Source organism: Pelobates fuscus, chromosome 3 (genome assembly GCF_036172605.1).
Source record: "Pelobates fuscus isolate aPelFus1 chromosome 3, aPelFus1.pri, whole genome shotgun sequence".
NCBI classification, from domain to species: domain Eukaryota; kingdom Metazoa; phylum Chordata; class Amphibia; order Anura; family Pelobatidae; genus Pelobates; species Pelobates fuscus.
Window position 1 is genome coordinate 347,124,965 of NC_086319.1, and position 12,500 is coordinate 347,137,464.

Below are 12,500 nucleotides of genomic sequence, written 5' to 3' on the forward strand. Positions count from 1 at the left end.
GCTCTCTGCCTCCGATCCTCCTCCGTTCCGCCCCGTCGGCTGAATGCGCACGCGCGGCAAGAGCGCGTGCATTCAGCCATTCGCATAGGAAAGCATTTACAATGCTTTCCTATGGACGCTTGAGTGCTCTCACTGATTTTCACAGTGAGAATCACGCAAGCGCCTCTAGCGGCTGTCAATGAGACAGCCACTAGAAGATTTGGGGGAAGGTTTAACCCATTTATAAACATAGCAGTTTCTCGGAAGGAGCAACATTGCTGGGTCATCCCCTTCTGGGGTGAAATTCGCTTGTTGATAGCTGCTTAAAGTGAGATTTTGAGGGAGCTCACACGAAGTGCGTCTTTCCTCCATGACAGCTAGGCCCCGCCCCCCGGAAGCTGCATTTTTAGTGAGAGGAGGGACAGTGTAGCTGCTGCTGATTTGATAGGGAAATCGATAGCTAGGCTAGTGTATTCAGTGTCCACTACAATCCTGAAGGACTCATCTGATCTCTGCTGTAAGGACAGCACCCCAAAAAGCCCTTTTTAGGGCTAGAACATCAGTCTTTTTATTTTATTCCTGTGTAATCTAATTGCAGGTGCCTGCCTGCCAGCGTGTGTCAGGCTCACAGCATATACTGTGCCCACTTGCCCAGTGCCACCACTCATATCTGGTGTCACAATAGCTTGCATTTAAAAAAAAAAAATTTTGACTGTAATATAATAGCAGTCAGTTTCCTTCACACGTGTGCGTTTCAGGGCCTGCCAGGGCACAGTGTCACACCAGTGCAACTCATATCTGATGTAACAGTAGTGTACATTAAAAAAAAAAAAAAATACAGGGGGCTTGTTGTCACCTTTCAGGGACCCTTGGTGTTGTACGTCAGTGTTCCCCAACCCCCGGGCCGCGGACCGGTACCGGTCCATGGATCAATGGGTACCGGGCCGCCGACCAAGGAACTTTAATTCCTCCGCAGAGCATTAGCCCTCCGCCGCCCGAGGAACTAATTCCTCCGCAGAGCATTGCGCCCGCCCATTGTGTGACACTGATCCTCCTCCTGGCCAATCAGGGAGCGGGTCCTCCCGCTTCCTGATTGGCCGAAAGGCAAACCCCATGCCATTGGCCGAGGAGAAGGCGCCGCGGACTGAGGACTCGAGGTCGGAGACGCGGGGACTGAAGAGAAGCTGCCGTGAGGTAAGTGCACATACAGTGACAGTGCCATTCTGCCATTTCTGTGAAGTAGCATTTTAGCATCTATCACATTACCCTTCAGTCTTCCACCCCCCGATTTCAAATCATGCCCTCTTTTTTCTAGAATTTTTAGTGGAAATTCTTAAACTTTTTTTTTCCAGAATCTATTTAATGTACATAATGTTTTATGTGCTAAGCATGGAATAGTTAACCCCTCTAGTGATATATATTCATTTAAAAGCCATAGCCTTGGTTACTTTTTAATTTTACGTACTGCTGGTGAAACAATTGTTATATATGTGTATATATGTGAATATGTATATATATGTGTATATATATATATATATATATATGTGAATATGTATATATATGTGAATATGTATATATATATGTGAATATATATGTGTATATATGTATGTGTATATACACACACACACACACACACACACACACACACATACACACACACACATATATACATATATACACACATATATATATATACATATATACACATATATATACCATACATACTCGAGTATAAGTCGAGTTTTTCAGCACATTTTTTTTGTGCTGAAAAACCCCAACTCGACTTATACTCGAGTCAATGTCTGTATTATGGCAACTTACATTGCCATAATACAGACAATGGGCTGTGTAGGAGGGGGGCTGGCAGGGAGCGTTTACTTACCTCTCCTGCAGCTTCTGTCAGCTCCCTTCTCCTCCGCGCCGGTCCGGTCAGCTCCCTCTGCAAGTCCCAGTGTAAGTCTCGCAAGAGCCGTGGGGTCATAGCGCGGCCGCGAGACTTACAGTGGGACTTGCAGAGGGAGCTGACCTGACCGGCGCGGAGGAGAAGGGAGCTGACAGGAGCTGCAGGAGAGGTAAGTAACCGCTCTCTGCCAGCCCCCCTCCACTGAACTGCCAATGCCACTGGACCACCAGGGAGTGAGAGCCCCCTCCCTACCATGTATCAAGCAGGGAGGGGGGACGAAATTGTTTTTAATAATAATAAAATAATAATACTTAAAAAATAATAATAAAAAAAATATTAAAATAATAATAAATAAAAAAATAATAAAAAATGCCTACCCCCCCACCAAGGCTCTGCAACACATACACAAACACTGCACTCATACACACACACTGCACTCATACACACACTTCATTCATTATATACACACACTGTAAATAAATATTCAATTAATATAATTTTTTTAGGATCTAATTTTATTTAGAAATTTACCAGTAGCTGCTGCATTTCCATCCTAGTCTTATACTCGAGTCAATACGTTTTCCCAGTTTTTTTGGGTAAAATTAGGGGCCTCGGCTTATATTCGGGTCGACTTATACTCGAGTATATACGGTATATATGCATCTTCCCAGGTCCCAGCACTCAATGTTCCCGGTCTTTTCTGTGATCCGGTGCAAGTAATCTCTGACCAATGTATAGCGTCCAAGTAGAGAGCACTCTGGAGTCTTAATATTGTATCAAAATAAATACTGCTTTATTGTGCAGAATACAAAAAATGTCGACGTTTCAGTCACAGTAGACTTTTCTCAAGGGTCTTGAGAAAAGTCTACTGTGACTGAAACGTCGACATTTTTTTGTATTCTGCACAATAAAGCAGTATTTATTTTGATACAATATTAAGACTCCAGAGTGCTCTCTACTTGGACGCTATATATATATACACATACACTTTTAACTAAAACTGAAATATACAAGTTTAAATATGTATGTCAAAGTAATTAAACTTACACGATTTTATTGATTCGCGAAGGTCACAAATTAGCAAAAATGAGTATGAAACAGACATCGTTAGAAAGTTTCCTTGGGAAGAAAAAAAGGCCCAGTGAACAGACAGAAGAAGAGCCTTCAACATCAAAGAAACATGCAACTTTTAACAGACAATACCATGAGTCCTATTTGAAATATGGATTTATCGGGACAGGTGATTCCCACGCACCAAAACCGCTCTGCATAGTTTGCGGCGAGAAGCTCTCTAATGAGGCAATGAAACCTTCAAAACTGCTTCGCCACTTGACCGCCAAGCACCCTGGCATAAAAGACAAGCCCCTGGAGTATTTTGAAAGAAAAAAACGGGAGCACGAAGCACAGAAGAAATTTATGAGGGCCACCACATCAATAAAGGAGAATGCACTGAGAGCATCATATTTGGTGGCTAACCGCATTGCTAAGGCTAAAAAGCCATTTACTATCGGTGAAGAATTGATCTTGCCCTCCACTAAAGACATTTGCCGTGAACTTCTAGGAGAGGCTGCTGTGGAAAAGGTAGCACATGTGCCTTTGTCAGCTAGCACTGTGACTAGGCGCATTGAGGAAATAGCCGAAGACATTGAGGCACAATTGTTGGAGAGGATTAATACATCACCGTGGTATGCACTCCAGGTTGACGAATCTACAGATATCGACAACAAGGCACTACTACTTGTTTATGTGCGATATCTATATCAGGAGGATGTGCATGAGGATTTGTTATGTGCACTATCTTTGCCAACCAACACCACAGGAGCAGAACTGTTCAAGTCACTGGATGGTTATATATCAGGAAAACTGAAATGGTCCTTTTGTGTCAGCATATGCACAGACGGAGCTGCTGCCATGACCGGACGACTGTCTGGTTTAACTGCTCGGATTAAGGAGGTTGCACCTGAGAGTGAATCTACGCATTGTCTCATTCACAGGGAAATGCTGGCAAGCCGAAAAATGTCACCGGAATTTAACAGCGTATTGATGGATGTCGTTAAAGTTATTAACCACATCAAAGCACACGCACTGAACTCGCGCCTGTTTGAGCAGCTTTGTGAGGAGATGGACGCAGAGTACAGATGCCTTCTCTTATACACAGAAATAAGATGGTTATCCAGAGGAAAATCGCTAACCAGAGTATTTGAATTACGAGAGCCATTGCAAAGATTTCTCTCAGAAAAGAAGTCACCGCTGGCAGCACATTTCAGTGACAAGGTATGGGTTGCAAAACTGGCTTACCTGTGTGACATATTCAGCCTGCTCAATGAACTCAATCTGGGCCTTCAGGGGAAAATGACAACTGTTTTCAAGTTGTCAGACAAAGTAGCTGCATTTAAAGCCAAACTGGAGTTGTGGGGACGGCGCGTGAACAGAGGCATTTTGGACATGTTTCAGACATTAGCGGGGATTGTAGGTGAGACTGAGCTTGAACATTCATTCTGCCAGTTGGTGCACGATCACCTGTCTTTGCTTTTAAAAGAGTTTGAGCGCTACTTCCCAACCACAAAAGACCCACGAACTGGTAAGGAATGGATCCGCGACCCATTTGCAAACAAATCAGGCGAATCTAGCATGTCTATGCAAGAAGAAGAACAACTGCTGGAGATTGCAAATGACGGTGGCCTTAAAACTACGTTCGAGACAACAACTCTGCCGGTGTTCTGGATTAAAGTCATGGCGGAATACCCTGAGATTGCCACCACAGCACTTAAATCCCTATTGCCATTTCCGACAACCTATCTGTGTGAAGCGGGGTTTTCTGCAGTGACGGCAACCAAAACAAAACAGCGGAATAAACTGGACATAAGCAACACACTTCGGGTGTCATTGTCTCCTATTACCCCCAGATGGAACCGTCTCGTTGCAAAGAAACAAGCTCAGGGTTCTCATTGATTTGGCATTCTAGTGAGTTAAATAAAATAAATCACTTTATATTAATTTTTTTGGTGTAGCTGTATTTTATTTTGAAGGCATTTTTAAATACAATTAAATTAAAATTATTAAATCAAAACAAGCGGGCCACGGAAAAATTATCAAACGTTTACCGGTCCGCGGCGATAAAAAGGTTGGGGAGCACTGTTGTACGTGGCTGGGTGGAGGAAGAGACCTTCAGTGACATCAGTGAGGACAAGGAACGGGACATGGCTAGCTTGGTATCCAACCATGTGCAAATGGGGAGTTTGCGGTTGTGCAAATGGACTGTTTGCGGTTGTTTGCGGTGCGTTAAACGGGGAGTTTGGTCTGTCACTTGAAGCGGGCGTAACCCTTACACTACCTGATCGATACAACATCATAACTGATGTTTTAAAGCACATTATTCCAAACAATTTAGGAATGTTAGGTGATTTATGCCTTTTATGGATTAAAACCAGACTCTGCATCAACTATTTAATTTTCCATGGGAGTTTTGCCATGGATCCCTCTCCGCATTGCCAAAGTCCAGGTGTTAGTCCCCTTGAAACAACTTTTCCATCACTATTGTGGCCAGAAAGAGTCCCTGTGGGTTTTAAAATCCGCCTGCCTATTGAAGTCTAGGGCGGTTCGCCCGTTCGCGAACATTTGCGGAAGTTCGCGTTCGCCATTTGCGAACGGAAAATGTTATGTTCGCGACATCACTATTTATCAACACCAGAATATTAACACAAAAATTGCTAAACTAAGACTGTTTTGATTTATTTTTTTGTATAAAGTGTAATGTCAACATAGCCAATGAACTGATGATAGTACAAAAAAAAATAAACAGTTAATAAAAGTCCTATTTGTTTCACTCCTATTTGACAGATTTCCTGAAGACATTAACTCTTCATAAAATAAATAAAAATACAGTGGGTTAATCATAAAGAGCATGTTCAGTAAAGTCATCACTTTACTAACAACTGCATCAGTCACCACATGAGTGTATAGAATGCAGTTTACCCCAATTCTGCAAGTCCTTGATTAAAAGGGACACTCCAGACCCCTAAAGCACTTTAGCTTGCTGAAAAGCATTGTGTGAAGAGGGTCCTATTTGTTTCCCCATTTTGAAAATAGTGCGAATTTCAATAGAAATTAACACTTATCAATTAAATCTGGTTACACCCCCCTGGCTTTCAATCAGACAACAGGTTCTGTTTCTTCCTGGTTTGGTTAGCTCAGTGGATCTAAACTCAAGAGGCAGCAATTGCCCTGAGCACCTGCCTTGCAAAGGCTTCTCATTGAGCTGCATTTGGAAGGCTGTAATTGGACAGCCACAGAAATATATATATATATTTTTATATATTTTTTTTTTTTTTAAATGTATGCGCGTGTTCATTTGGGGGGGGTGTGTGTGTGTGTGTGTGTGTGTGTGTGTGTGTGTGTGTGTGTATATATATATATTAAACAGTAATTTTTATTTATTTTGTATTTGGGCACTGGAGTGTCCCTCTAAATTAACACTTTTAACGTTGAGGTTTAGCATGCCATTATACCTTCATTTTATGTTATTTTTCGATTATAAAAAGTGGATCATCATCATATGACATCCTGCCCTGCATCCCAGGTGTTTATTACCGTGTATATTCCTGCTAAGATGTCGCTAACTATTTGAATGCCTTACCATGCACGCAAAAATAAAGAATATTTATTAAAAAATAATAATAAACTTACCTGCTTCTCATACAGGTACATTGAGGGCATAAAGCTCACACAACTACAATCGCTGTGTTCTACCATTCCAGTATTTCTGAAAGGAAAAACTAAGCTTCATAACCACTACAGTGTTTCAGAGTGTTCCATTAGGACTTGCGAGAAGATGCCAACTCCCAAACGTCACTGTGAGCAACGGATAACAACAAATGGTAGTTTTTCATAAAGATTTTATCTTCACGAACTCAGGTCAGGGCCTTTTCCTGAATACCCAAGAACTCCGGAGCATGTAATGTAGCAAATATTCCCTAACCCAGAACCACTGGTTACAAATGTATCCATGCAAGTAGCCCAAATATCAACATTGACACATGTTAACCTGTCTTATCATAATCTTCAGGTTTACACAGGCTAACCTAATTCTACAGCACATCACATTGTGAACGTGGGAATATAAAATCAAATAAGAAACACATGACAACCATTATAAAACGATAACAAATGTAATGGAAAATAAGATGTTATGAAGGACCCCGAAAACGTTCTCCACTAGGCAAAACATTTTTATTAAAATTCACTATAGATTTATACAATACAAAATTATTTTCAAAAAAAAAAAAAAAAAAGTCCATGTAAAACATGTTCTTCTTAATAAAGTTGGTCACACATTTTGATCTGTGCAAATCAAAGTCCATAAATAAATGGTGTGTAACGCATGCAGTGTACACAAGGAACTGTATTTCTAATCTCTCAGCATCTAATCGGCTTTAGGTCTGTATCGCCTGTAATGGGACACCATGAACACCTGTGCCTCAAATAGGCACATTATTTAAAGAAGTGGTGTTTTGGAAGCGCTCTTTTTGGGTTGCGCACACCTGTACTATGAGATCAACGATAAAAAAAAAAAAAAAAAAAAAACAAAGGCAGGATTGGAGTGGAAAAAAAAAAAGTGTTATTAATAAAGCCATTCTTAACCTCTTACTTGCTGGTGTGACTAGGACATACATGCTGGAAAAACGTGACGTCAAAACTAGATCCCCACCTGTTGCAAAACCACAAATCCCACAATTCTTTGTCATCCTCAAGGGTTGGAAAGTGTACTGGGAATTAAAGGTAAAAATAAAATGGCTTCTACATTTTGGCCACCCTTGCGTTAAAAGGGAAGGGGTGTTAAGAAAACAATGCACTGTTATTTTCCTTAACCATTAAATTTGTGACATCATGTAAAAAAGGTACAATGTACACATATGCACTTTCTGGCTTCCTGTAGGTTTTTACGAGTCTTCTAATTACTAAGGTACTAAATGCCGTGACATGTATCCTGCAGCACAGAAATAATGTAAAATAAAGCTCCCTGTAGCCTTAGCACAGCATGATGCCCTTTTACACCCAGTTTATGAAGTTCTGTCATTTCCTCCAGTGAGGTATTGCCTTAAACTTGGAGGAGGTTAGGTAAACAGAGGATAGTAATCAAGGACACTAACTGGTAACTCCCACAAACACAACAGAGGTTTGGCTAGAGAGCTGTGGTTGCCGCTGTGCAGGAAATCATTCTGTGTCGTTAATTCTATATAGAAGGCACATTAGTTAGGATGGTTATTAGTCTATATAACCAGGACATATATTATTAACTAAACTGGTAATCGCACAGATTTGGGAAGGGAGTCACAGATTTTCTGCAAATTTACCTGGAGGCCTAGGGGAAATCCCATAATGCTCAGTCAGCCCTGCACTCACAGTTCATTATAGTGGTTTCAATTTAGAAACAGTTTTGTTAGACGTGCAGCACCACAATATGATCTTTGTGCGCTAGGCGCTAATCCACTACCTCAGGGAACGCAACTTTCGGCACTCCAGATGTTATTACTATTACTGGCCAAGTGCTGAAGGTTGCCTAACCCTGGTCTGATACAGAGGTGAGTAAGCACTGCCTGAAGTGGTTAACTCAGGACATTCTTCAATGCAATCTTTACCATATAAAACATCAGTATAATAAAAAAAGAAAATAAAACACACGATACACTCTTTACCACATCCTAAAACAATAAAAAAAAAAAGTTACTTGCACACTATCCCAAATGCCTAAGCACATATAAATAACCAGAGGTCTTTAGTATCACTCCAGTGGCCACAGGACTGTACACATTCAAACTTCAGTAAATGAGATTTTACCCACAGTAGTGAAAAGGGTGCTCCACATTACGACTATACATTTAAATCAATGCAATTTAGAAGGTTTCATCATGGGTTTTTTGTTTTAAGTGTGCTTTAGCAAGTATAAAAATGTTGTTCTTAATGGAACCAAGTCTTTTTTTCAACCTGTATTACACACATCAACAAAAGCTGGGGGCGTGCACTGACATTTGGTCTGATTACAAGAACTCATGGAACTTGCAGTCGAAGAATATTGTGTCGGAACTTGCTTCGATCAGGTTACCAACTGGAGCAGGACTCCAATCCCACCCGCCCCCTAAAAAAAGCATAGTCAGTTTTCCTGTCTCTTTTCCTTGTCACATCCACTCCTATGCAGTGGAGTGCTCAAATGTTTCATCACTGCAACTGCTTTGTAGGACTGGGGCAGCTGCTATCCCTCTAGCGCAGTTTTTCCCCAAGCCAGTCTGCACTAACAATCTAGTTGTGTCAGTATCTTCATTGGAATAAAACAGGGAAACACATAAATCTTTGTTGGTGGGCCATGAGGACTGGTTTGGAATTCTCTAGCGGAACCAGGCGCTAATTGTTTTGAACTCTAAATTAAGGAGAAAAAGGCCCTGTGTAACTTATGCTCATTACCGCTCAGTTACCCAGTCACCCAGGAGAGCGCTGTGACGGTGGTCACCATCGCTGGGAACTTAAGATGGACACTTCAATTAGATCCCTGGATGACTCCTGTGTTTTAGTCACCCTGTGCCCATTGTAGGTGCAGTGTGTGTGTAATGTATGTTGTGACGAAAGCAACTTCGCCACTGGTTTTTGGAGGGGCCAGTTTGCCAGCCTCCTACCCTGGGACTATGGGCCCTGTGATAACCCATGTTCAAAAGTACTGTTTCTGCCCCTTGGACTTTTAACGGAACAGATTCAAACATGTGGCGGCGGCCATCTTAAATTGTCCAGCAATGTTTTGTCGTTGAGTGTAGGGAACTGTTTTGGGCATGGACCATGTGCACGGTGGGGCAAAAATAAGACTTTTCCTGAAATTCCTGAACTGATTTGGGTGATTTCTGGATATGTCGTTCACCCAGATCGGGGATATCAGGGGATGTGTTGTGTTTTGGGGTACTTTTTGGGCTTTATAAAAATTTATGTTTTTTCTGCTTAGAGTTGATTGTCCATTGTCTTCGTTGATTGTATCACGGGGAGGAATTGTGTACACTGTATGGGAGTGTCTGAATGTAGACCTCTGTTTTTATTGGCTTGTATGTTTTGTATTTGGTGCCCAACCAGGTCCACCTGGGCGTCACCTTTGCTGTAAAACTTGTATAAAAGACCAGTGTGTGCCATTAAACTTTCTGTTCCTGATTTACCCTCAATCTAGTCTAATCTTGTCTCTTATTGGGGAAACTGCTACAAGGGATTGCTATGCTCTTCATACTCCCTTGCATAATCACTAGCTCTTCCTGCTTCGCTCTCTGGAGGAAGAGAGGTTCACCCACTGGAACCTGGAGCCTTGTCGTAGGTCCAGTGTGGGTAGGAGACGGTGAGACCCCAACTAAATTGCGGCGGTTGTGGAGTCTGCGGTGGTTGTAGTGTCCGGTGCTTATAGTCCTCGGCGTCAACTAGGAAGCATCCATTAACGGAGGTACCCAGTCGGGGTGCCAAGTGATCCGTTACATATGCGTATTATGCATTTGTTTGTGTGCTCTCCTGTCCTGCTGATGCTTGCTACCTACTGGGAGGATTTGTTTGGCTATGGAGCCTGTATAGCATCCTCTGTTGGTTGCAGCAACAGCCATCTGAATGACAAGGCTTGCTAATTTGCATATTGCTAATTCTGCAGGCAGGAGAGATAGTTTGTGTTAATTATTATCTTACCTTATAAATAGGTCATTGTATTATAAAAAGTTGCTGTATGTTGTCTGCTATGATTTGGTTATTTGTATTTTTATTTACATTGTCACAGCAATCTACATGTAATGAGTCTATGGGCTAGTCCCTAGAAAAGTAAAGTTTATGTCAGTTCCTTTGGGAACTTGTGTCCTATGGGGATTTTTAGAGATCCTAGTCACAGAGTCTTCAGACCGGTTTGCTGGTTACATAATACCAGTAGCCCTGGGATAAATCAAGAGAGCTAGGCCCACAATTCAATAACTTCAATCACTGTAAGCAGAGCTGCAGCAGAATAGGCATAGGGGATGATACCTGCCTGGAAGAAGAGCTGCTGCCTGGTCGGGTGCAAAAGCTCCAAAAGGATCCGTGTCAAGCTGTGGCGACTGGGGAAGGAGCGCTCCAGGGTTCCTGCAATCGCCTAGGAAGTGAACTTGGCAGAAGTACAGGGAGCTCCATCACAAGCCCTAATTGGAGGGGAGTTGGGGGAAGATGCAGAACCATCAATACACACCTAGAGCCAGGGAGAAGCTCCCTTGTCCAAAGGCAGTAGGACTTTTTCCCGGAGGCTGTTCCTTAGCGGGAGCCTGAAACTCCAAGACAATCCAGGTGCTTTTTGGACACTTTTCTCGTAGGCATTAGCCCTGTCCTGGGATGTATAATTTGTTAATCTACTGTTTTAACTTGTGTTTAAATGTTACAATTGTAATGTGCCCATTTTAAATTTTTTCCCCACTTAATTGAGTTATCCCCCAAACACAGCAGCGCCAGGGAGGAAACCTATTGACCCAGCTGATGACCCCCTGTTGTGTATGTCCCTATAAATTTGTCCCAATAAAGTATATGTCTTTCCCTTCGCTAAGTGTCGTCTGGTGTTTGGAGAAAGGGCTAAATTCACTTAAGCATTGCTCACCTAAAGTACTGGAGCTCCGTTACAAATAGCTCAAGAACCTTCAATTTGCAATATTTTTAAAATGGGCACACTGAAAGGGTCACTCATAACTCACAATAATCACAGGTTTGCAGAACAGTCCTGAATTTGGGCTCCGGTCTCCAGTTTGTTCTCTGCACCAGAGATCAAGTTCCAATAAAGTACAGTTCAAGAGCGTCAAATGCATACAACATCAAGGCCACGTCCGCCTTTATCGTCTGCCCACCCCTATGAGCATGGCAAGCAATGCAAGTCACATCTTCTATGTGGGTTTCCCCCTGACCTGGGTCCAACCCTCACAAAACTGGGACTTATTGTCCAGCTGGAATTTAACTCCCCATTTTAAATGCACTATACAAATATGCATAGAATAAAACACTTATTTTCTAACTTCCTCCTTCTTCTGATAATAAAATGAAAGTAGACCTTTCCCACACCAGGAAGAAAAAAAACACTCATTATAGTCAGCTAGTTTTTTGTATCCTTTGTTGCTTTTCTCATAAACCTCTTGTCCAGTAGATTTATAAGATATGTAAATAAGCCTCAAACCACAGTTCCACCCATTAGATTTGATGAGTGGAATTGTTTATTAAAAGGAACACTCCTACCCCCTAACAACTTAAGCTTATTTAATCTCAGCCTATCAGCAGCCACACGTCTATCCCTTCCTCGTACTGCACAGGATAGTGGAATGAAAGGCAAGAGACAGGAGCTGGGTTTATAAATGATTATGGAATTATGAGAGTCATTAAGGAAGTCATATAGCAACTGCTGTCAGCAGTTTGTTTTTTTTACAATTTCATTTAACTATTGCTTAAGATTCCAGCTGATAGGTGGGAATAATAAATAAGCATGCACTCTATGTCAGATCTTGGACAGCAATGGATTAAAGGAACAGGTGAATCACGATAACCATCATAGTCAGTTGTAGTGGTTATGGTGCCAGAATCATCCTCGTGCTCCCCCCATGTTTAGAAG

General features: G+C 41.9%; 1 protein-coding gene across 1 annotated transcript in view; it reads right to left on the reverse strand.

Moving 5' to 3' along the window:
• The window catches only part of MTMR10 (myotubularin related protein 10), a 91,585-nt gene that overhangs the window by 75,854 nt on the left and 3,231 nt on the right, over positions 1-12,500 (reverse strand). The window lies entirely within an intron of this gene.